General features: G+C 36.7%; 1 pseudogene; it reads left to right on the top strand.

The window, feature by feature from the left end:
- Positions 1-9,889: 9,889 nt before the first annotated feature.
- Positions 9,890-25,957, top strand: part of LOC126719231 (DNA polymerase zeta catalytic subunit-like) — a 79,090-nt pseudogene continuing 63,022 nt past the window's right edge.

The raw sequence follows: 25,957 nt of genomic DNA, 5'->3' as shown, positions 1-25,957 counted from the left end.
ATGTTCATCTAACCCAGATATAATAATGGGTTGGGATATTCAAGGTGGCTCTCTTGGTTTTTTGGCAGAAAAGGCTTCAGTTTCCACTTTTCAGGGAAACTTGGGATTATGTGACTCCCATTGTCAAAGAAATGTGGAAATATTGAGCCACCAACTTATGAAACAAGGTAAGAATCATTAATGGCCTGTTTGGATAGAGGGGGGAAAAAGGGGGAGTAGAGGGGAGTAGAGTAGAATTGGTTAAAAATAAACTAATTTTATGCTAAATCTACTCTACTCTACTTTACTTCCCCTCCCTCTCCCTCAATCCAAACGGACCATAATAGTAGAAGGATTTGATTGGAAAGTGGTTGTGATAGGATATGCTTGTGGATTGATAATTGGACTAGTTATTGGGTATTTCGCCACCTCAAGAAGGACAAATTGGTTTGTGAGAAATTTGGAGTGCACTTATGCAGGTGATGATGAGCACAATTGGAGGCACTTATTCTAGATTTATTTACAGTGATTGTAATAATTATATCTACTAGCTTATAATCCCATGTATATGCATTGATACACTTAAAGATATACAATAAGATGCATAATATAATTCCTATATATATAATTTAAATACTATTGATAGTCATTTTTATATTTTGTTAACTCTTTAAAAAATTTTGTAAGGATATTATTTGGTATAAAATGTAAATTGTCCATTTAAAAAAAAAATTATTATTATGAAACACTTTTTTTTTTTTAAGATTCATTTATTCTAGACTCTTTGATTTTTCTAATTAATAACTTACTTTGATGAATATTTATGATGTGGTCCCACATTTGATTCTAAAATTAAGAAATAAAACTCTTTAAGAATAAATAATTTAGGACACATGGCACAAAATTGGAACTCTAATTTGGAATTCTATTTTGAGTTTCTCTCAGTTTCACCTATTATTATATATATAGATTTGTGTAATAATACAAGCCTTATTGAATGTAATGAAATATTTATAGTGATTAATACAAATATACGATTATATTTAAGTGTACAGTAAATAACATAACACGCACACTATTATTAATATAGCATTCAAGTCTGTCACCATAGTATAATACAAATCACTTTATCACTTCTACAAATAAGGAAATAAGCTACAAGGAACAATCTTGAGTGGTGAATGTTGTTAGAATCTTAGCATACTGTATATGCTAAGCCATCAATTTGAATCTCCATGGACAACAAGTGACACATTTTAGACCATTTGGTGAAGCACCCATTCCCTCTTTTTTTTATCCCATCAGGTCTTGTCTTCCTAACCTTATCCTTGTTATTCAATTCCAAGAAGATAGGTAAATTACAATAACTTCTAGAATAAATCTAAAAATAGTATTCTTAAGTACACCAAAATGGACCAAAGTCAGTTGAAATAGACTAAAGTTGATCGAAATGAACCAAAATGGACCAAAGTGAATTGAAATTGACTAAATTGGACCAAAGTAGACTGAAATTGACTAAATTAGACCGAATTGGATTGAATAGACCAAAGTGGACCAAATGGATTGAAATGGACCAAATTATACCAAAAGAGACCGAAGTGGAAAAGAATGAACTGAATGTCAAACCATGATTAGTAAACATAACTCACAAAATTAATAATAATTAGGGTAAATTACGAATTTGGATCCTAACCTTTAGCTTTGTGTCAAAATGGTCCATACCATTAAGTAATGGATAAAAAATGCTAATGTGGACAATAGCCAAAATAAGGAAGGTGTTAGCATGGAGGCAAGAAATGAGGGTATCATAAGAAACATTAAGGAGAGGAGATTTAGGAGTTAGGTGAATAGGTCAAAGATGCAAAAGAAGACTACTCTATAGTTTAGGGTATAGAGAAGTGCATGAGAGATAGGTTGTTTTTTGGGCACCATTGACTCAAGGAGAACGAGCCTCTATGTCTCAGAATTACAAGCGAGATCAATATTAAAATTTTGTTCGCCCCTCAATTATTAGCTTTATACAGGGGCGAAGCTATATAATAGGGTTGGGGGGGGGGGGGGGGGGGGCTATGGCCCCCCAAAATTTTGAAATGTATATATAGTTATTTTAATGTTTTCAAAATTTAGTCTACAAAAATAAGAGTTAGCCCCCTCAAATATTTGAATTAGTCCAATGGTGCTCTTAAAAAAAAAAATTTGGTCTAATAGTTATCGAAATATAACTTTATTTTTCTCAAATACTATTTTTTTATTGTAAAATGTGATAAATTTTGGTACCAACTATGTTTGAATCGATCTTTTTCAACCTATTATGTGGCGATTAACAAGTTATTGATTCATTAAAAAAAATATTGCCACTAAAACTACACATGAAATGTCTCTTTAGTTGCCACATAATGGGTTAGAGCAAGATAACTTCAAATATGTTAGAAGTTTAACTTATTCCTCCAAGTTTTGGATCATTCATGTTTTTGAAAATTTTTGAAAATTTCATTAGTTCAATTGAAAGATTTTTTTACTTACTTTAGTATAAAATTTGATAATTTGTATTAAAAATGAAATTTTTTAAGAGTTTTACTATGAAAATGGTAAAAATGAATTTTATTTTATGAAAGAGGGCCACCAAACATAATTTTGATTGAAAGTACTAAGTTTTTTTTTTTTTTTTTTTGTTGAGTGTGTGTATATATATAACTTATCAAATAAAAAAGTGTGTGTATATATATGTGTATATATAATAAAAAAGCATGTGTGTATATATATATGTGTGTGTGGAGGGATGTCTTGATATATATATTAGTGCCACAACTTGACCCCTAAACAAAAATTCCTGGGTCCACCCTTGGCTTTATAACAACTTCTAGAAAATCTAAAAATAGTATTTTTCAAATTAAATTCTCCTCCAAAATAATCTATAAAAAAAAACTTACTAACCAAATTGATTATATAATATGAAATTTTTTTTTTTGAAGAAATCAAATAAGAATAATAATCACACAAGGTTAAAGACTTAAAGTGTCATTTTCAAATATAGAAGGGGATTCTTTTGACATTTCCTAAAATATCATAAGATGTTAGTGTAATTTATTACTAAACAAAATATTCTAACAAAGTAACAATGGACTATCCAGAAATTTTTTTTTTTTTGATAACTGGACCATCCAGAATTTAACAAAAGAAGTGGGGAGCGAATTGCTATATGACAACTGCAATAGTGTGCCACAGAAGCTTTCAAGTTACTTATAAATTTTCAATTTCCCTCGAAACCCCCAAATTCAAAACCTTTCCTCAATCTAGTGCACGTGTCCAAGAGCGAGAACACCCATGTTGACTCTCTTGCAACGCTCGCCACCTCCTCAGCTCAGCCACTTCCTCGGGTTATTCTCGTAGAAGATCTCTACAGCCCAAAGATGGCGAGAACCAACTCAGTACGGGTTCACAGCATCAGGGCAGGACCTAGCTGGATGGATCCTCTAGTACTATTCTTAAAGCACGACACCTTACCAGAAGATAAGAACGAGGCCGACAAGATTAGAAGAAAGGCTTTCCGATTCTGGCTGTCCGAGGACTCCAAACTGTATAAATGCTCATTCTTAGGACCGTACTTGCTATGCGTACACCCGGATACCACTGAACTCATCCTGGAGGAATTACACGAAGGGATTTGCGGAAGTCATACAGGAGGTAGGCCCTATCCCATAGGGCCATAACGCAAGGTTATTGGTGGTCGAGCATGCAGAAAGAGGCGCAAGAGTATGTGAAGAAGTGCGACCAGTGCCAAAGGTTCGCCCCGAATATACATCAGTCAGGTGGAACCCATAACCCGCTGTCCAGCCCTTGGCGTTCGCACAGTGGGGCCTAGACATCCTAGGACCATTTCCTAAAGCAGCGAGGAACAAAAGATTTCTTCTTGTCGGCACAGATTATTTCACAAAATGGGTCGAAGCTGAGCCACTGGCAAACATTAGAGACGTTGACGCCAAGAAATTTGTTTGGAAAAATATCGTCACTAGGTTTGGAATCCCTCACACCCTGATCTTGGACAACGGCCTCCAATTTGATAGTAAAGCTTTCAAGTGATATTGTCGCGAGTTAGGGATTGCCAATAGGTACTCCACGCCGGCTTACCCGCAGGGCAATGGGCAGGCTGAAGCCATCAATAAAACCATAGTGAATAGGTTGAAAAAGAGGTTAGATGACGCGAAGGGAAGATGGGTAGAAGAATTGCCCCATGTCTTGTGGACGTACCGCACCACGCCACGCAGATCCACAGGGGAAACCCCCTTTTCAATGGCCTATGGGGCCGAGGCAGTTATTCCTTTAGAGATAAATTTCCCAACACAGAGGACCAGCGCATTCTGCCCCAATGCTAACGAGGAACTGCTGGAAAAGAGCTTGGACCTCATCGAGGAAAGAAGGGAGAGCGCAATGGTTCAACTTGCCACTACTAGCAAAAGCTCAAGCAAGGTTACGATGCCAAGGTGAAGCTAAGGCCCCTGGCACCCGGGGATCTAGTATTGAGGAAGGTCTTGGGCACTGCAAGAAATCCCGTGTGGGGAAAACTCAGACCAAATTGGGAAAGCCCATATCGTATCACCTCTGTGGCCGGCATAGGGGCCTACTTTTTGGAAGATCTGGATGAACGTATAGTGCCACGCCCTTGGAATGTAAATAACCTAAAAAGGTACTGTTATTAATAAAAGACGTAATTCTTGGCACCACACTACTGTGCAACTACTCCTTCAAAATGTTAAACAGAACCTATGTCCTGCCTGACTCATCGGACCATAGGCTTAGAGGAAATTAACTGGGATACAACTTCTTCTAAGTGTTAAACAGAACCTAAGTTCTGCCTGGCTCCTCGAACCACAGGCTTGGGGGAAATTAACTATAATGCAATCTCTTCTAAGTGTTAAACAGAACCTAAGTCCTACCTGGCTCATCGGACCACAAGCTTGGGGGAAATTAACTAGACTGCAATCTCTCCTAAGTGTTAAACAGAACCTAAGTCCTGCTTGGCTCCTCGAACCACAGGCTTAGGGGAAATTAACTGGAATGCAACTTCGTCTAAGTGTTAAACAGAACCTAAGTCCTGTCTGGCTTCTCGGACCACAGGCTTAGGGGAAATTAACTGGAATGCAACTTCGTCTAAGTGTTAAATAGAACCTAAGTCCTGCCTAGCTCCTCGGACCACAGGCTTAGGGGAAATTAACTGGAATGCAACTTTGTCTAAGTGTTAAACAGAACCTAAGTTTTGCCTGGCTCATCGGACCACAGGCTTTGGGGAAATTAACTAGAATGCAATCTCTTCTAAGTGTTAAACAGAACCTAAGTCCTGCCTGGCTCATCGGACCACAGGCTTGGGGGAAATTAACTAGAATGCAACTTCGTCTAAGTGTTAAACAGAACCTAAGTCCTGCCTTACTCCTAGGACCACAGGCTTGGGGAAAATTAACTAGAATGCAATCTCTTCTAAATGTTAAACAGAACCTAAGTCCTGCCTGGCTCCTCAGACCACAGGCTTGGGAGAAATTAACTACTACGCAATCTCTTCTAAGGGTTAAACAAAGCTTAAGTCCTGCCTGGCTCCTTGGACCAATGGCTTGGGGGAAATTAACCAGAGTACAGTTTATCTAAGTGTTAACTATCATTTTTCTCAGCCTTTCATTCATGCTTAACCGTGTTACTTAAATTTCGAATAACGTTTGGTTCTCAGCAGTTAGTAGCATAACAGAAACTCATTCAAAACAAAGGCAGAAAATGAAGCAATCATACAAGATTCAAAGGAGAAGTAATATCATTCATCAAGCTCCAAAATGCGTTATCTTACAAGCGTTGATAAAATAAGGAGACAAAGACAAAAAGGTCCTACACTAATTTGGGTAAAGTAAAGGAAGGCAACTACAAGTAAAATCCTACACTAACGTCCTAGGCCTTATCCTAGGCAGAACTCTTGGCAAGGACCTCCATCTTAGGTTGATCACCTCCTGCCTTGGGCTCAGGAACGGCCTCCTTGGCTTGCGTGACCACATTCCTTAGTGTGAGGGTGTCCTTAGGCGACTTGTCTTTTGCAAGGGGCTGCACCTCCTCGGCTTCAGGAACGAGGGAATCCGAAGTAATGGTCTTGGCAAAGATAGGCTCCTCAGGAGGATTCGAACCCGAAATCTTGCGAATATCTTTAGGGAAGAAGATATTCTCAATCTTCCTAAGGTCGGAGTCCGCAGGCACAGTCGCCCGGTCTAAGGCTACCCCCCAGGACATAGCAATGTAGTCCCTGCACACTATAGCCATCTCCTCGGTCAGCCTGGCCTCGGTGTCCGCCACTCCGCGTTCGTAAGAGGTTAACACCGCAGCCTCGGCCGCCTCCCTGGCAAGGCGGGCTGCCTCTTTCGCCTTTGATAGCTCAGCCTTGAGGTCTGAGACCATTTGCTTCTCGGTCGCGAGGTTTATCTCGGACATATGAAGCTGTTTGCGCATTTCCTCAGCCTGCTAGGTGGTGGTCTTGAGTCCGGCCTCGGCGCTGGCGCGAGCCTTTTGCGCATCCTTTACTTCGTTATTTAGGCGATCCTTTTCCAGCCTGAGGGCGCCAGTAGCCTTCTCCGCAGCGATGCGAGACTGAACCTCAGTATGCAGGTCTTCACGAGCCTTCTTGGCCCACTCCTCGGCCACAAAAATTTGTTGAGTGACCTGCATGGGAGTAATGGAAAATTGATTAAAAGAAAATAATAAATAGACAGGTGCAGTATGAAGAAGCTGAGTAGGGAAGAGTCTCGATTCACCATGGCCATATCTCTCTTTAGCGACATAAAGAGATCTGGCTGCCGAGTCTCCTGAAGCCCCTTCATGTCACGGGGCAGGAGAAGGGGCTGCTGCAAAGCCTCAGCCAGATAGGACGCCTGTCCTCGTTGGGACTCCCATAGAGTCGCGTCCCACGAGATAGGGGCGCCATCCAACTCTAGGCGTGGGGACCAGGTCCGCTGCTCCCTCCTTATAGTCGCCTCGTCTAGGCTGTCAACGGATTTTGTACTTTTTTCTTTAGGCTCTTTGCCCTTCTTCTGCTGCTTGGCCTTCTTGGGGTCTACCTCACCTTCCTCCAGCTCTTCCACTGGCCTCTTTCGCCTCAAATTGGGAAGAGGTTGTAGCATTGGGTCAGTTGTGGAGGGAAGAAGAGAAGGATGCTTGGATGTAGCCTGCTCCTTGGGGGCATCCCTGGAAGATTGCCCCTTATTTCTATTGGACAGAAGGCCCCTAAGACCAGACCTTGGCTTCAAGTCCATGCCTTCTTTTTCGACCTTTTGACTAATGTCAGCTTGTGCAATTACCAAGCCAAGGGTGAGGGCCGCCGAGGAACGGCCTATGTCAGAGTCAGAGTCCGAGAGCTCTACTGGCCTGGCCGATACCTCTCCTTCCTCGGCAAAGCGGAATTGGTCAATTTGATCCTCAAGAAATGAGTGCGAGGAATCAGCTCCTTCTCCTAGGGCAACCACCTCAGGAAGAACGCACTGAGCAGGTAATTGGACGGGAGGTAAGTCTCTCCGAGCAAGAAAGCCTGGTATAGAGACGTCGATGCAAGCTAATCGGGGACTTCCAGCCCTGATGGCTTGACCGGCGTCCACTAAAGCACGTGAAAGGGGCTCGTAGTCCAAAATAAGAGGAGCAGCACGCAGTTGGCCGTCCTCGCTCACAAAGATCTCAGACCTTAGGAGGAAGTTGAGAGCCTGGACGTTGACCAAACTCAACCGAGGAGTTGTCCGTTCCTTGTCTGCAAAACCGAAAGGAAGGGCTACATTAGTCCGAGGAGGCAAATAACCAAAGCTAAAACTGAAATAAAGAGAAAAAGACTCGAGACTAAGATCCCCTCTAAGGGGTCTGACCCTACAGTGCCCCACTTGGTGTTCCTGCCCTAACTGGGCAGTGAAGACTGTCGTGCCATGCTTCGGAGACGATCAAAAGGTCGTCCTTCAAGCCTTTGTTGGACTTGGGAAGGTAGGATATGAGCCTCACCTCGTCGGACTTGGATTTCAGGTAGTACGACTCGTTGAGGCTATGACATTCGTATAGATGAACTACGTCGTGCCATGAGAGGCCGAGGTTCATCTGTTCGTTCAGAGCGTCTACGCACCCCAGGATTCGGAACATGTTCGTAGCACACTGGTGGGGGGCCAGCCTATGACCCTATCGATAATCCCTGGTTATCCTCCCCATAGGGATCGTCATTCCTCCCTCTATGAAGGCTATCATCGGAATGGTGACTTGCCCTATCTTTCTCTTGATTAAGACCTCTTCCAAGGAGCAATATTCTAGACCTACTCCCGGCGGGATACGGTATTTGGCCCTGAAGCCTTCCATACCGGCCGGTGAGTCTACCAGTTTCTCAAGCTTACCCATCCCAATAACCCTAGGCGACGCGAAGAAGGTTTACTCAAGGAATAAAGCCGGGAAAGGCAACGGAATGGGAATGAGCACTTACGGGAGCGAAAATCCTAAGTTTCTCGAGGTTGTAAAGAACTCGCCAAGAATCTTCAAGGGAATGTCTGTGGAGTTTTGAACGCTTTGCAAAGGAAGGTGCTGGAGTGCTTTGGGATGCTTGAGTGCTTTTTCAAAAAATGGGAGTCAATTCCCTTGGAAATCTTATATACTAGGGAGAACTGAGCGGGCTTACTCCCGCCCAGAGAAATGAAAAAAAATATCAGCCATTAATCTGGCGCCCCACCGTTGGATTAGAAGGACATAAAGCCGCCAAGCGCAATAATTAGCGCCTCGTGGGTTACGAAGTGCCATTAGCAGTAATGAGGCACGTGGGGGCGTACCTCCACACGGGTGAAACAAGAATTCACAATAAATGACCCCATAAATGTCAAAATCCCGCCTTTTCTCCTCGGATAAGAGAGAAAGAACCGGAATTTTGAGGGGCTATTGTAGGGGTAAAGTCCCTAGATCAGACAATGGGCCTTGAGCCCCATATAGAGTCCAACCACGTCTGAGGAGAAAGCGGGGCGCCAAAAGGGCTCCTGGCCCAATTCTTATGGGTCCAAACTTATTTAAAAGGCGGTCCGAGGAGGAATGTCTCCTCGGACGTGCCAAGTATGGTTCAAACATGCATCCTATCAGCAATAAAGAATCACTCCAACGAATATTGGTAACAGGGATGAGTCCCACAAGCTCGGGAGATGGAAGAGAATATAGGATGTCAAATGAGAGATTACAGCTGCCGCATTAAATGCAGGGAAGCTATTTTTCTGGCCGTATTAATGTTGAGAGGACAGGCGAACAGTGTTACCTTAGCCACTACAACTCATAGAAAGATAGGGAAGATGTCCGATGGGATGGACACTCAAGTGAAGGTCCAGATGATCAACAAGTGTAAGGTTCTGATGGCTTCAAGGAGGCTATATAAGAGAAGGGAATCCCCATGAAGAGGGGATCGGAAAAAGGAGGAAGAAAGAGCATAAGAAAGAGAGAAAGACCATAGTCTTTGATCAGGAATAGAGGTGCACCCATACGTCTCCTTGGACCGAATATCCAGCAGACACGAAGGAGATATTCTTACGTTCAATTGTTGTATAGCCCAAAGTTAACTAACACTCACTTCGTTAGGGCCTAGTTTTGTAACCCGCTCTCTACAAATTCATTTTCTAGGGCTCATTGGGCCAGAACCACCTACCTATTGGGCCTGGGCCCAAAATCGTGGCCCTACAACTATTTTTTAAAAAATTATTAGTTTATAACAACTTCTAGAATAATCTAAAAATTGTAATTTGTTTTTTCCATATTAAATTCTCCTTTAGAATAAGAATAATAATCACACGAGGTTGAAGTGTCATTTTGAAATATAGCAGCGGTTGTTTTGACATTTCTTAAAATCTCATGAGATGTTAGTGTAATTTGTTATTAAAAAAGGAAATTCTAACGGTGGACTATCCATAATTTAACGAAAGAAGTGGGGAGAAAATTGCTATATTGACATTCTCTGGGTTACAAATCTGCAAAGTGTGCCACAGAAGCTTTCAAGTTCTTCAGTCAAAAAAGTTACTTTATAGATTTTCAATTTCCCTCGAAACCCCCAAATTCAAAACCTTCCCTCATTCTTCCTATTCCATTCCCAGAAGCAAAATTTCATGACATTCCCGTAAATTCGAAGACAATCAATGGCAGATTCGCAGTCGGATTCAAACGCCTTCAGTGTTCGGATCGTCTCCATCGATCACTACATGGCTCCGCCGACCCATGGCCTTGATATCTCTTACAGTTCCTTCCAAGGTACTCTCTACTTTCACTCTCAAACGACGCCGTTTACTTTCTTTTTTTCTTGTTTTTTGTAAAATTGTGTAAATGTTTGATATTAGAAATAGAATTCTCAATTGAAAAGAAAGTGAAACTCATTTCAAAATTTTCGAAATATATATTATGATTTTTTACATTTTTTTGGGGCAAAAATACAATTATCAAGTTGAAATTTTGTCAACTTTTTCAAAACTATAATTTTAGTTCCTCTGTTCATTGTTAACTGTTACAAATGCAAAACGTGTTTGATGGGATCTAGGGGTGTAATTGTATTTTTACTTTTTTGTTTTTAAGATGAGTTTATACTTATACTTACTATTAGGGATTTTATGGAAAAAAAAGGGTTTAAATTTATTGTCCCTGCATTTACTCGTACAGCAAGCGTAAAAATTCTTAGTCTAGGTTTAACCTAAAATTGGGTTCTCTAGTCTATAAGCTTTACATTAGGTTCATCATTTTGTTAAGTTGAATAAACAAGATGTAGTCGTCAAGGGTGAGGCCAAACTAAGTTAAATTCTTGTCTCCACCTTTCCCTTTTCTTTCTTCCAATCACTCAACAACTTTAACACTTGCTATTATAAAAAGTCCTTGTTAAATAGTTAGAAACAAACGGACAAAATAGAAAATATGATAACTCTAAAATTGTCGAAGTAAAAAGATTTAAAAAAGAAAAAAGTTCATGAATTTAGGATTATGAGGAAAAATTAAGGATAGTGAGGACTAGGTAACGGTAATATGAAACTATTTATAATTGCACAGATTGTAGGGAAGAATTTAATCAGTCCCGATGCTTATAATTACTAGATATGATAGAATTTCTCTTAATTATTTTTATATATTAAAAAAAAGAGTCTGAGAATCTGTGATGTCTCTTGTACACTGCTGTGGTGAAAAAATGTTTAAGTTAAAATGTAGTTATTCATTTTTCTAGGGAACCAAACATAGAGCTAGGAAAATGGTATTCATAGAAATGTACATTATGTGTTAAGTGGTTTTTTGAATTCTTGAAGGTGGCAAAGTGAATGAGGTTCCTGTTATAAGAATATATGGTTCTACGCCGGCTGGTCAGAAGACTTGCTTGCACATCCATGGGGTAAGATCATTCCTGTTTTTCTGGCTTTTTATTGAACGTTATCAAAAGCTTGGATTCGTCAATTTTCCTTGATAGCAGTAGTATAATCAGGCATATCAAAGTTTATGTAGCTATATTTTTCTCCTTTTGGTTATGTTGAGAAAATGGAGGGAAAATTAGGTCTCGCGTTTTCTTCTTTAATATCAAAATTTAAGTCCCACCTACTTTGAAGTGAAATTTAGTGGGACTTAAAGGATATTCCAAATCCATCTTTCATTTTTCTCTCTCTTTTCAATTGCACACTGGAAAAATATATTTCTAAAAAATTATCTTCTTTTCCATTCTGGTGGTGAATCAACATTGTGCTAAAGGCGAGTCCAAAGGGTTCCTCTTTAGAAAGGTTCCATACATTATCAAGAAAAAAATGTTTGAAATAACAGATATTGCATGCTATGTAAAGCAATATTTCATGTATAAAGTACTTTAAGCATATGAAAAGTGTTTGAAATTTACTCTTCCTTTCTTTCTTTATTAGTACATTGTAATTCTTGACTAAATTATCCACATTTTTTGCAGGTTTTACCCTATTTATATGTGCCTTGTGCAGATATATCACTTCAACCACACGAGGAAGGTAGATAATATTTTTTGAATTAAGCCAATGGAATAAAAATTGGATTTATGTAGCCGCTCCTAGTTAGTCAGGATCATTTTTTTTTAGTTGATACTGTGAATTTGGGCTATATTTTTTTATTTATCTCTTAATTTCATTTTGGATGCGATATCTTCTTCCATCCTAATGTGAAATTAAGTTTGTCTGTCCTGGTGTTAAGATGTGCTGTGATTTTTGCAGTCTGGTTTTCTGCTCTATATATGCTTTAGATATGATTCCTATTTTAAATTTCTGAATTTATCCTTTTTCTTGCTAATATGCATAGGTGATGCATACACACATGCTGTATCTCTTGCGCTTGAGAAAGCTTTGAAGGTATGCTTGGTTGCAACAGGTTTTGTTCTAACCTCTGTGTTGTTTGTTAATTGGTGTTTCTGCAATTTTTCCTTTGCGTTGCTGATCCTGCAGGTATCATATGTTTTTGCTTTGGTTTGAACTCTTACAGCTTAAAGGTAATGCTGGTTCAAAGCGACAGCATGTACATGGTTGCAGCCTTGTACGAGCAAGGAAATTTTATGGTTACCATTCATCTGAAGAGCTTTTTGTGAAAATACATCTGTATCCAAACATTATACTATCTTTCTTTGAGTTCTCTTATATTCATATAATAATCTAAGAGTATGTTTATTGAACACCTTGACAAAGATATAGCTATTATCCGCATGACGTCTCCCGTGCTGCCAAACTTCTTTTGGTACACTTCTTGAACCTTTGACTAATGCTCAGTTGTTTTTTGGAATCCTTTTGTGGTTTGTATGGTTTTTTTTTTTTTTTAAAAACTACTTTATCTATGCTTGCTCAGTTAGTGGAGCATTTTTCCTTTGTAACAGGTATTTCTTGTCAATTTCTTTTTTTGATAAGTTCTATCATGGTATTTTTTTTCTTATGTACTTTATAAGATTCCTTTACTTATAAGCTCAGTTTATTTCGATGAAAAACTTTGTTTAAAGACATTTTTCCTTGTTTTTCAGTGTTTGGTAGCATTAGAAAAAATAAGTAAAAGGAAAACTATCTTTGGTCAACAAAAAGGTATGACTTATTTTTAGAAATTGTTTTTAACTAAATTTTTTTGGAAAACAACTGTATCTCACAGCAAGTTAAATAAAAGAAATTAGGAGATACTTTTTCAACTCATTTAAAGTTGCTACTAAACATGGGAAAATGAAGTTTTTTTTATACATTTAAGGTTTGTGTTGTAGATGATTTTTCATCAAGCATATAGGATGCAATCCTTTATGGTCAATGTGCATGATTTGGAGTACTTTCAAAAATAATTTCTCTCTCTCTCTCCTAGAATTTTAAGAGTGATGTATATTAATCACTGCCCTCCTTTCAAATGTTGCGACCAATTGGTTGGAATTTGCTATGACTTTTGCAAGTTAGATTAAGAGAAGGTATTGTTTGTAGAAGTTTTTGGCGGGGTAAGAAATTTTATGATTTATTTAGTTTAAACACTTAGAGCACTACCATCAGGTGTGTCAAATGCCAAATATTTAGCATTTGACACACCAAACACCACTGCAAGCCTTATGAGGTGTTCCAAATGTGTTAAAATTTTGCAACATGCTGCAGTACCGTCTCAAATAAGAGACGGTACGGACATCAATGCCAAAAATATTTTGGCTTATTTAATTACTTTTCTCTCTCCTCCCATCAGATATCTCTCTCTCCGTCTACAACACATCTCTCTCTCTATGTCTGGTTCTCTCATCGCCAATCTCACCACGCCACACCACTGACCGCCACGCCATTGACCACCACCACGCCACACCGGTTTGTTTGACCACCACATCACGCCACGTCGATCTCTGTCTGGTTCAAAGATGCAGGTTTGTGCCAGTGGATGTAGGTTTGTTTGATTTGGTGGATTTGGTATATTGGTTTGTGAATGTGGTGGGTTATGGAATTTTTTTTTTTTTTTTTTTTTTTTTTTTTTTTTTTTTTTTTTTTTTTTTTTTTTTTTAAGGTGGCGTTGGTGGATGTGGGTTTGTGCCCGTGGTGTCAGTTGGTGTTGTTGCAACAGTGGTTGTTGGTGGCCGTTGCTGCGACAATGGTGGTTATGTCGTCATTGTTGTTGATGATAATAGGGAGGAGTTAATATATTATTTTAATGTGTAGTAAATATTATTTTAATGTATAGAATTGAAGGATAAAACATCTAATAAATGGGATATTGTAAAATGATGTGATAAAATAATAAAGTAGGCTTTTGGTGTGTCAAAATGACTTTTTTTTTTAAACAACTGATGAGAATGCTCTTAGAATTTATAGTAGAATATGTTGGTACTCAATAATAGTATTTAGCCCTAACAGATAATATAATCATCACCAAATCACGATCAATAAAATGAAAATCCAATTAGATAATTCCTCCTATAAGAATTATGATTTTCGCTCAAGAGATTTGTCTTACGTCAGTATTTCTTGATGGAGATTCAAAGGTGATCATCAACTCATTATGAAATAAAGAAAATTATTTTGCATCATTCAGCCACCTAACTGGAGATGCAAAAATCCTTACGAAAACCTTCAAAAACATCGGCTTTTCATATGTATGATGATAAAGTAATGATGTAGATCACAATCTTGCTTGTTATGATAAACATGTCACAAACTCACAAGTTTTTCTATGTGAATAGATGGTATTTCTCCATATTTTAATGTTGTAATTTTAGCTGATATGACTATTTTTTCTTAATAAAGTATACAGTTTCAATCTCAAAAAAGAAAAGAAAAGTATATACTTCATTGTTAAAATTTGAAGAAACATTAATTATCATCCATTTAATATTTATTTAAATCACAGATATAGGATTCTCACCATAAAAGAAATAATAATAATTAAAAAAAAAAAAAAAAAAAAACAAAGACACATAACACCACAAAAATATGCTATTACTATTGGGCTTCCACTTAAATCTTTATTTACAAAATTTTAATATACACCTTTAAAATTTGGGGTAATTTTATATATAGATCGGTAGAAATATGCTGATGCCAACTTATTAAGAGTGAAAATGCGGTGGTACCAAGTACCAACTTATTATTCATAAAAATGTATTAATATAATTTTGTTCTCCCACTGATAATTATGTTGCCGTGACAGACGGTCTAGGGGTTAATTGCTATATAAACATTAAATGACAAGCCATTGCCAATTATGCTTCACAGACTCTCACCATTGATTTATACTTATTGTCCTAGCTAGTGGATCCTGCCCTGCCCCTTTTGGAATTTTCAGTACGAAGTGGATTGGCCACTGAGAAAAAGGATTTTTTTTTTTTTTTGGTTGCGAAAACCACATTTTCGTCTCTATATTTTTATGCGATTCTCACTTTGGTCCCTATCTTTTATTTTCATCACTTTTACTTTCTATCCTAAAAAACATGTCTCGTTTTTGTCCCTGCCGTTACATCAGAGATGGAAAATGCACACGTGGCAAACGGAGTGCACTGTTGGCACACTAAAAGTTGATGTGGCTATTAAAATAATAATAAAAAATGTTATTTGGCATTAAAAAATGCCACGTCATTAAATTTTTTTTATTAATTTTAACTAAATAAAAAAAATTAAAAACAGAAATAAAAACGAAAAATTACATGAATTGAGATCTAAGTGTGTCTTGAACAAGAATAGCAAGAACACATACCCAAATCTAAGAACACAAAATTAAAATCCAAAAATTACGAACCCAGAAAATAAGAACATAAAATTAAACTATATATCCACATCAAATTAACCATGAACAAGAAATTAAACATGAAAACAAAATTTAAAACCCAGAAAATTCAAACCTCAGAGCCGAAACCCAAAATTAGAATTCATGCCAACATTCTTGACAAACCCAGATAAAATTGATGAATTAAACATGAACACATTAAATATTTGAACAAGAACACAAACCCAGCAAATTTAAAACCCAAAAAATTAAATTCAAACCCAAATTCAAACCTAGATTCAAAAATTTAAATTCAAACCCACCCCACACCACCAAAACATCAAACACAAAAAATCAAATCCAGATTTTCGCCCCCCAAACACTAAATTCAAACCCAGATTTTCGGCCCCCAAACTCAAATCTCAAAACCCAAATTTTCTTATACTTTCTGAGAAACCAAACACAAACCTCAAATCCAAGCGGCACGTCGTATAACCTTAAGCAGATCTGGTCCTCTACTCCACACTCCACCAACAGAATCGTGCACCAACACAAGCCCTTCTCTCAAACCTCGCAAACTCCTCCCACTCCATTGCGACAAGTCGTCGATACGACCCTTTACTTGAACCAAAACCACTTTGTTCTCTAAACGAGAGCTCTGCAACGTGGCTCACGAGGACGTAGACGTGTCCAACGTCGGAACATGCCGCAACAATGCAGCCTTCACCTGGGACGGCTCGGCTTCGGAACCATGCGCATGCCTCCACATCATATAAATCCATCAAGTTGGCGTACACGTGAGCCTCCACATTCGCCGCAACTCATGGAGGTTTGGTCTCGACCGCGGTGCCGTCAACTTTGAGTCCGCCAATCACGTAGAAAACGTCGTCAACCAAAGTGCCGATGCAACCGTATCTCCTCCTCGATGTTTTGTGGTGTGGGTTGTTGCTTGGTTGTGGGGGTGGTCTGGTGATGGTGGCGTTGTGGTGGGTCTACCTCTCTCTCCTCTCTCCAGCTCTCTCAACTCTCATCGTGTCTCACCCTCTCTTTTGCTTTGATTTCTGAATTTCAGCTCAATTGGGGTTTGATATTTTATTGCTTTTGCTAAGGGGTTCATGTGTTGTTCTATATGCTTAGATTCATGTTAATAGTTTGGGAAAGATTGTTTTGAGCTTGGAATATTGATCTTTTTCTTATTTAATTCCTTGTTCATGTTTATTCTGATGTGGATCTTATGTTTAATTTTGTGATCTTATTTTTTGAGTTATTCATGATTTTTGGTTTTCAATTTTGAGATCTTAATTCATATGAATTTTTATTTTTATTTCTGTTTTGATTTTTTTTTTATTTAGTTAAAATTAATAAATTAATTTTTTTAAATTTAGATGCTGATGTGGCATGTTTTAATGCCAAATAACATTTTTTTTAATGGTCACGTCAGCTTTTAATGTGCCAATAGTGCACTCCATTTGCCACGTGTGCATTTTTTGTCTTTGATGTAACGGCAGGAACAAAAACGAGACGCGTTTTTCAAGATAGGCGAGATGCATTTTCGCCTTTTTTTTTTTCCTTGGAGTTATTAGTCCATTGATTAAAAATTAAAAATTGGTTAATGGGACTTTTTTTTTTTTTTTTTGAGAAGCTGGTTAATTGGACTTGAACCTATACCACAGTATCTTCATACCTAAAGCATAGAATGTGTTACATGTTTTACAATTAGTGGACAACCAGTCAAAGAAACCATAATTAGGGTTAGAAAATTACATCCTCTTCACTTTTGTCTAGGAGACTTTGACGATATATAAACGCTAGTTGACACAATATTTTAATCAATTGATTCTTCACTTTTGTCTAGGAGACCTTGACTATAAAAGCTAGTAGACACAACATTTTAATCAATTGGTTGAAAGTGACCATAAGGACATATTATTGTCTTTGAAAGATAGGAGAAACGTGATATACAGTAACTTATATTATAATCCATTTAACATGTTCTCTTAGAGTATTCATTAATCAACCATTTTAGAAAAAAAAATTATGGAAAATGGAAATAACGGTAAAAAAAAAAAAAAATATATATATATATATATATATATATTCTTAAATGGTTTATTAATAGATATCCTTAGAGCATTGGTTTGAAAATGCCCTTCTATTATTTTATTATTTGTTAATATTTTTGTTAGCAAGTTCAATTGATATGGGAAGAAGTTTCTAAGAAAATTAAGCGAGTTCACATTACATCCTCAAAACTTTTGTCAAGGAGACTTTGTTAGAAAAGTTAGTCATGCATTATGATATTTATAGTCAATATATTGTCTGCCGAAAGGTCCAAAACTAAGGCACTGCAATTTTAGATAGAGATAGCATTTGACTAATTTTAGCTATAGATGATGACCAAAAAACAGAATTATTTTTGTGTAGTGTTATTTACTTCTGATATTATCTACTTATTTCACACACTTTACTATATATATTTTTTTTCTTCTTAAAAAAAATATTATATATTATTTTTAAATGAAATGATGAGATTAATTAAGATAAGTAAAAAGAAACTCCCAACACCATGTCATTAAAGGTGTGTTGAATGAGGCCAGATGGGGGGTGAGGATTGATTAGTAGACACGTTGTCAAAGAAAACAAAATTAAGGTTAGAAAATAGAAATAAATCCACTTAACTTTGTCAAGGAGACTTTGAATAGAAAAGCTAATCCTTCAACACTACTTATTAACACATTGATTGAAATTGACTATCAAGACACATTATTGTCTTATCTCCTTCAGATCAGCACTAACGTGCCAACATTAAAGTTTAGAGTGGCAGACGCGCTGACACAAAACTAAACGCTGACGTTTTGTTTAGTGATTATCAAGCAAAAGAACACCAAACGGTGTCGTCCCAAACTATATAGCCTTTGGTTCCCAAAAAGTTTGTTGCAGATACAGCGGAGCCTGCGGAAAATTACGTTATAGGAGACTAAAGTTTGCTACAGGGTTTTAATTATGGTGTTAATGATGTATTAGTGAATCAGTGTGAGTGCGTGGAACTATAGAATAATATTCAGTTTTTACAATCTCTCTGTAAAGCTCTCTGTTTCTCTTCTCAGAATTTTCCTTTAAACAGTTTCTCTCTTTTTCTTTCACCTTCTTTCCTTGATCAATTGTGAAACAGTGTTGCTTTGCTTCGATCTCTATCTAATTTTCCAAAGATTAAAGGTTTACAATTTTTCGAATTAGGAAAAAAAAAAAAAAAAAAGCTTTTTGACCACAAGATTCACGTGTAAATTAAAGTAGAATAAATGGTTTTCACATTTCAGTGTAATTCGGTCATGGTCTGCCACAATGAATGAATGCATTGAAATAGTTGCAGATAGAAAGTGGAAAAGGAAAATGCTAGGTAGTAATCAAATTGACTATAATATCGACTATCAAACTTTGTTTAGAATTACTTTTTGGCAATGTTATCCACGTTGGTTCATTGTTCTACTATTGTCTTCTCATACTGGTGATCAAAATGACTACTTTTATGCAGTGTTATTCACGTTCTCTCTATTTTTATGAATTGAATTCTAGTTCACTACGTTGGAAAAAAATTTTCAGCGTGCATGGCACGATTTTAATCATGAATTTATAGAATATATATATTAAAAGATAATATATCTAAATGTTTCATAAATTGAACAAAAATTGTGTATCAAGAACTATTAATCAAAATTCAATTGTAAAACTATCATAAAAAGAAGTATACCTTAGAATTAGTTAAAAGTGTGAGATTTAATTAACTCAACAGATAAAATTTCTTGTCAGGTGAATAATAGATTTGTGGTTCAAATTTCATTACATCAAAATTAATTAGTGTCTTGACTTGATGATAAAAAACAATTATCATAAAGCGGACACTATAAATTTAAATTCTATTATATCTATAAAAATAAAAAGTAATAATGAAAAACAATTAGGTGAGATATCTACTTATGAGAAGTCGAGAACCATGATTTTTAAACTTTAATTATATTGATAATGGATAGATAACCTTAAGTTACCTTCTGTCATGAAAAATTGATAGAAAATAAAAGCAAGTTAAATAATAAGATATAAATGATTAAATCTTGTATAAGAACCATTGATGACAATTGAATCACACAAGCCAAAGTAAAAACTTATTTATAGAATAGTTTTTTTTTTTTTTTTTTTTAAAGTATTTATAGAATAGTTAATATATTCTTCTAAAAAATAGTTAGTATGAATTAGATAGGAGTAAGAGAATTATAGATATATAATTCATAACCGGTTATTATTTTTTAGAATTTAATTCTATCAAAACTTATTATAAAACACCATACGGCATTTTCTAGTTTAAAAAAGAATGTCATGTTAGTATGTGATTGTATGATAGTGTAGTGAGTAAAAATTAATTGAACTCAAGTACAATTTATTTTGTAACTTATTTTGTTTTCTAGACTGAATAGACTCTCTATAGTTCCAAAAAGATAAATGTCCATAGGGAGCCTACATCACCTCCCAGCATAAATGTCCATAAACAGCAATATATAAGAATCTCCCAACATCATGTCATTGAAGTTAATTATGATGAATGGTGGCATGCATTTTTCGAAACTATAAATTTTGAAGTCCTTTTTTATCTTTTATTATCGTTTAATCTCTCAATATTACGGTTATAGCATGACATATTTGAGAGAACTTCATCTAGACTATGTGAACATCTCATCGTCACTGCCTCAATCCCTGGCAAATTTGTCTTCCTTGACATCTCTTTCTCTGTCTGACTGCATTTTGCTTGGCGAATTTCCCTCAGATATTTTCCTACTGCCCAAGATACAAGCCGTTGATGTGTCAGGTAACAACAATCTCACTGGTTTTCTTCCCAATTCTCGATCTGGTAGTTCCCTAAAGCAATTGCGTCTTTCCTACACGAATTTTTCTGGGGAATTGCTCGATGCAATCGGGAACCTTAAGTCCTTGAACTTTTTGGATCTTTCTGGAACCTATTTTTCCAGGGAATTACCCAATTCAATCGGCAACCTAGAACACTTGAGCCATTTGGATCTTTCTGGGGCAATTTTTTTTGGGGTATTGCCCAATTCAATCGGCAACCTTAAATCCTTGAGCTATTTGGATCTTTCTGGGGCAAATTTTTCTGGGGAATTGCTTAATTTAATCTGCAACCTTAAATCCTTGAGCCATTTGGATCTTTCTGGGGCAAATTTTTCTGGGGAATTGCCCGATTCAATCGGCAACCTTAAATCCTTGAGTCATTTGGTTTCACTTGATCTCTCTTTCAATTATTTTGAGTACTCTGTTGGTAGCATTTGTCCAGAACGTGACATATTTGAGAGAACTTCATCTAGACTACCTGGACCTTCCATGGTCACTACCTCAATCCCTCGCAAATTTGTCTTCCTTGACTTCTCTTTCTCTGTCTCAGTGCATTTTGCTTGGCGAATTTCCCTCAGATATTTTCCTACTGCCCAAGATACAATCCATTGATGTGTCAGGTAACAAGAATCTCACTGGTTTTCTTCCCAATTTTCGATCTGGTAGTTACCTAAAGCAATTGCATCTTTCCTCAACGAATTTTTCTGGGAAACTGCCCGATTCAATCGGCAATCTCAACTCCTTGAATTATTTGGAACTTGGTACAAGTAAATTTTCAGGGGAAATTCCCTCTTCTATTGGGAACCTATCACAGCTTACTTCTCTTTCTCTCCAGGGGAGCAATTTTCATGGCCAGCTTCCATCCACATTAGGAAATCTTGCAAAACTCACTTCTCTAGATCTTCGCTATAGCCTTTTCTCTGGGAAAGTACCATCTTCACTGGGAAATCTTACACAACTAGAAGAATTACTCCTTTCAAATAACAATTTTGAAGGCAGGTTCCCAGTTTCACTAACAAATATTTCCAAACTCACTCAGATAGATATATCAGGAAACCAATTGAAAGGGTCAATCCCATCGGAAATAAGTAGACTTACTAATTTGTCTTCCCTTGCCTTGTCTCAAAACTCACTCACAGGGGCTATCCCCTCTGTTTTGTATACAATGCCTTCATTGTCTGTACTATATCTAGATCAAAATCAGCTTACTGGCCCTCTCCAATTCCAAAATATCTCTTCATCACAATTAAATGTCCTGAGATTGAGTAGAAACAAATTGGATGGACCAATTCCAAGGTCAATTTCCAATTTCACTAAGCTACGAGAGCTATATCTTTCTTCGATCAACCTAAAGGACAAGATGGAGTTAAACATATTCTTCCAGGTTAAAGAGCTTCAATATCTCGATCTTTCAGGTAACAATTTGTTGGTTTCAAAAGGAAATATCAATTCAACCCACCACAAATTTTCAGAATTGTATTTGTCTTCTTGCAATTTGCGTGAATTCCCTGATTTCCTAAAAGCCCAAAATGAATTGGATACATTAGACCTTTCCAACAACAAAATTGAAGGTAAAATACCCAAATGGTTTTGTAATGTTGGAAAAGGGACACTACAATACTTGAATCTTTCTTTTAACCTTCTCAGCGGTTTTGAACAACCGCTAAAAGTTCTTCCTTGGAAATCTATTTACATTTTAGATTTACGTTCCAACATGTTGCAAGGGTCACTCCCAATTCCCCCATTGTCTACATCATATTTTTTTGCCTCAAACAATAATCTAACCGGGAAAATCCCTCAAATGATTTGCAACGTGAATTCCCTCCAAGTCCTTGATATATCTAACAACCGGTTGAGTGGTCACATTCCTCAATGTTTAGGTCACTTCAGCAACTTTCTTTTAGTATTGAATATGAGGAACAATTGCTTTCAAGGAAGCATGCCCAAAACATTCATAAAAGGATGTACGTTGATGACGTTGGACTTCAGTCACAACCAAATACAGGGGAAGATTCCACGATCCTTAGTGCAATGTCGAATGTTGGAGGTCCTAAATCTTGGAAATAACAACATGAATGATGCATTCCCCTTTTGGTTACAGTCTTTGCCAGAATTACGGATTCTTGTCTTGCATGCAAATCGATTCCATGGCCCCATTTGGAATCCTCATAACAGGTTTGGCTTTTCCAAGTTGCATGTCATTGACCTCTCTCACAACAATTTCTCTGGAAGGCTACCTTCAGAATACTTTAGAACTTGGAATGCAATGCAAATGGTTCCTGCCAAAGCACAACCAGAATACATGGGAAGTCAATCAAATTATTATGAAGACTCAATAACAGTGGTGAATAAGGGGTTAGAAATATTTTTGGTAAAGATCTTGACCATCTTCACAGCTATTGGTCTCTCCAATAATAGCTTTAATGGAGAAATCCCAGATACAATGGGAATGCTCAAGGATTTAATTGTACTCAACTTATCAAGCAACAGTTTCACTGGTCATATCCCATCATCCTGGGGAAATCTAACCAAGCTTGAGTCATTAGATCTCTCTCGAAACAAGCTCTCAGGGGAAATCCCTCATCAACTTTTGAGTCTCACATTTCTTGCATATTTGAACCTCTCTAATAACCAACTTATGGGTCTGATTCCCCAAGGTGAACAATTTTGGACATTTGATAATTCCTCTTTTGAGGGGAACTTGGGATTGTGTGGCCCTCCGTTGTCAAAGAAATGTGGACATAGTGAAATTCCAACTTTTGAACCAAGCAAGGAGTCATCTTTTGGAGAGTGGTTCACTTGGAAAGTGGTAGTGATAGGATACGCTTGTGGGTTTGTAATTGGACTGGTTACCGGGCATGTCATCATATGGAAGAGGCCAAATTGGTTTGTGAGAACTTTTAGAGTGAACCTGCGAAGGCAAAGATAATTTGAGTAGACTCTTAGAGGGCCTAGAGGCACTTAATGTGGATTTATATTTTCTGTATTAGCTGTATTTCTGCAATAAGATAAGCTTTATTTCCCCCCAGAAAGATAAGCTTGGCTGAATGTAATAAAATAACTCTTACGGTAGTTTTGTTATATTTTTGCATTTTGTTATATTCTCATAATAACAAACATATGTTTCCAGAAGGCCAGATTCTTATTTTTGTGAGAACTTTTGTGTTGAGTTTGCACAATTTTAGATGATTTTTATTTATTTATTTATTTATTTTTAAAGATGTTTAGATGAATTGAAGTAGACTATTTGAGGGAATTATCAATTTTTTTGCGATTATAATGATTGTAGTTGCATAGTGGCCAAATTATGATCGTTTTGATCTAACAAATAACTATATACTCTATGTTTTTTTTTTTTTAATGGGTTCGGCTTGAATTCAGTGTTCTTTGCACTGGATTTGATAGGATGCTGCTATATGTCCAACAATTACCACATGCTAGCATCTTATTGGGTCAATACACAAGATGCATTGGACTTAAGCCTCTTCCTTCTTTTACCCTGCACATATTGTCCATGGTTTTCTTCTTCAAGAGTCTAAGTCCTTAAAATGAGTTTTTACTAGTTGAGCTAATTGGAACACATAGAATTTCTAATCTTATCTATTGACTAATTAGATGGCAGTGTTTACACCAATGCATATAAGCATTGCCAATGCTTTATGGTTTGGTCCATACATAACTTGTATCTTTGTGTGGGTCATTTTTTATCATATAAGAAATGCGTAACTTTTATTAAGAATAAGATAAAAATATTACATCTTGAATCAAAGCTAACTCAATGAAAGTAGGATTTTCCTCTATCCAAGTTACAAAACTAACAACACTGCTAGCATGCTGAGCTAAGAGGTGTGCAGGGCAATTGCCCTGTCTTCTCATATGAGATACCAAGACCTGCCGAAAATCCTTGAGCTTGTGCCTGATCCCATCAATAATATTGCCGATAGTAGCTGGTGACTCACAATACCTATTTATAGAATCGAAGACAACCCTCGAGTCACACACAAACATGACATCACGAAAACCCATATCCCAAGCAAAAGTCACTCCTTCCATTGCTTTCGCTTCACACTCCAACGGTCCCAGTGGACAAAGTATATCTTTGTGTGGGTCATTTTAAATGACTTTTAAGGAGCATATATAAATCATTGATTTTAATGTAGTTAGCAAAGACCCTGATGAAACTAAAATATAGTTTCATTTTTAAATCAGGCACAATTGGGCCACATTCTTTATATAATTGTAAACCAACATTAGTACATGATGTTTAAGTATATTTAATTACTAATATTTTATTTTTAAAATAGAATTTACGACGACAAGTTAAGTATCACGAATAAATTTTTTTTCCCCCAAGAGTAATTGAGGTCCACTTCTTAGATGCATTGGAGCACCTGTTGAATTCTATACTTAACAAGATCGAACAAGCTGGAGAATGTTCATGTAGAAGAATTTCAAAGTTATGTGCCTACTATGATGGGGAAGGTAAGCAGAGCATTTGTTGAATTTGCATAAAGAGTTACCAAAATTTTGGATGCCCCGACTAATTTTAACTCTTTTTTCTAAAGTTTGGATTCTTAAGAGTGGTTTTTTTTTCCCATTTGAAAAGGTTCTTAGTTGATTTTCAACTTCATCACCAAATTTTTGCGTCTTTTTATGTTTTCATTATCTTGTTTTTGGGTGAGTTACGATGGTGGTTGAATTACATATTTGCCTTATCTATATGGGATTGATATTTGGGAGGAGAATTTATCAAAGAACAGTGGTTTTTACATTTTTGAAAAATTATAAGATCACGTAAAATTGTACAACTTGTGCTACAACTAATCAGAGGACGGACTGTAAACAGTGGAGAAAAAATTATGGGGCAATGTGAAAGTGACAAATAGCCAATCACAGTCTAACACAGGAACGAAGCCATTCATTAGCTTAGGGGCAATGACCTCCCTAAATTTTGAAAAAAAAAAATCAGTAGTATATATATAGCTACCTAATCTTTAGCAATTTGACTCAATAAAATTAAACTTGCCCCATCCCTCAAAAAAAAAAACTTTCCCTTTAAACCAAAGAAAAGGCTCATAAAAAAGAAAAGAAAAGAAAAGAAAAGGCCCATAAAAAATTACTAATCTAAAATTCAAAAAACAAATTAGAAAGCCCAAAAATATTAACTCAACAACAAAATCAATAATAAAAAGTTAAAGAAAACTTAGCCCAATTAACAAATTTTACCAAAAAATTAGCCCAGCCCTTAAAAATATTTGAAACAAAATCAATATGAATCTTACATACCAAATCATTCCATCAAATTCCAAAACAAAGGAAAAACCTAAACGTGAGAGATAGATAGTGAAAGATGCAGCAGCTGTAAGCTTGAGTGTTGAACTTGTTGGGCTACTAA

This window comes from Quercus robur, chromosome 3 (assembly GCF_932294415.1).
Source record: "Quercus robur chromosome 3, dhQueRobu3.1, whole genome shotgun sequence".
NCBI lineage: Eukaryota > Viridiplantae > Streptophyta > Magnoliopsida > Fagales > Fagaceae > Quercus > Quercus robur.
The sequence above is the reverse complement of the archived record's forward strand: the minus strand, read 5'-3'. Positions and strand labels throughout refer to the sequence as shown.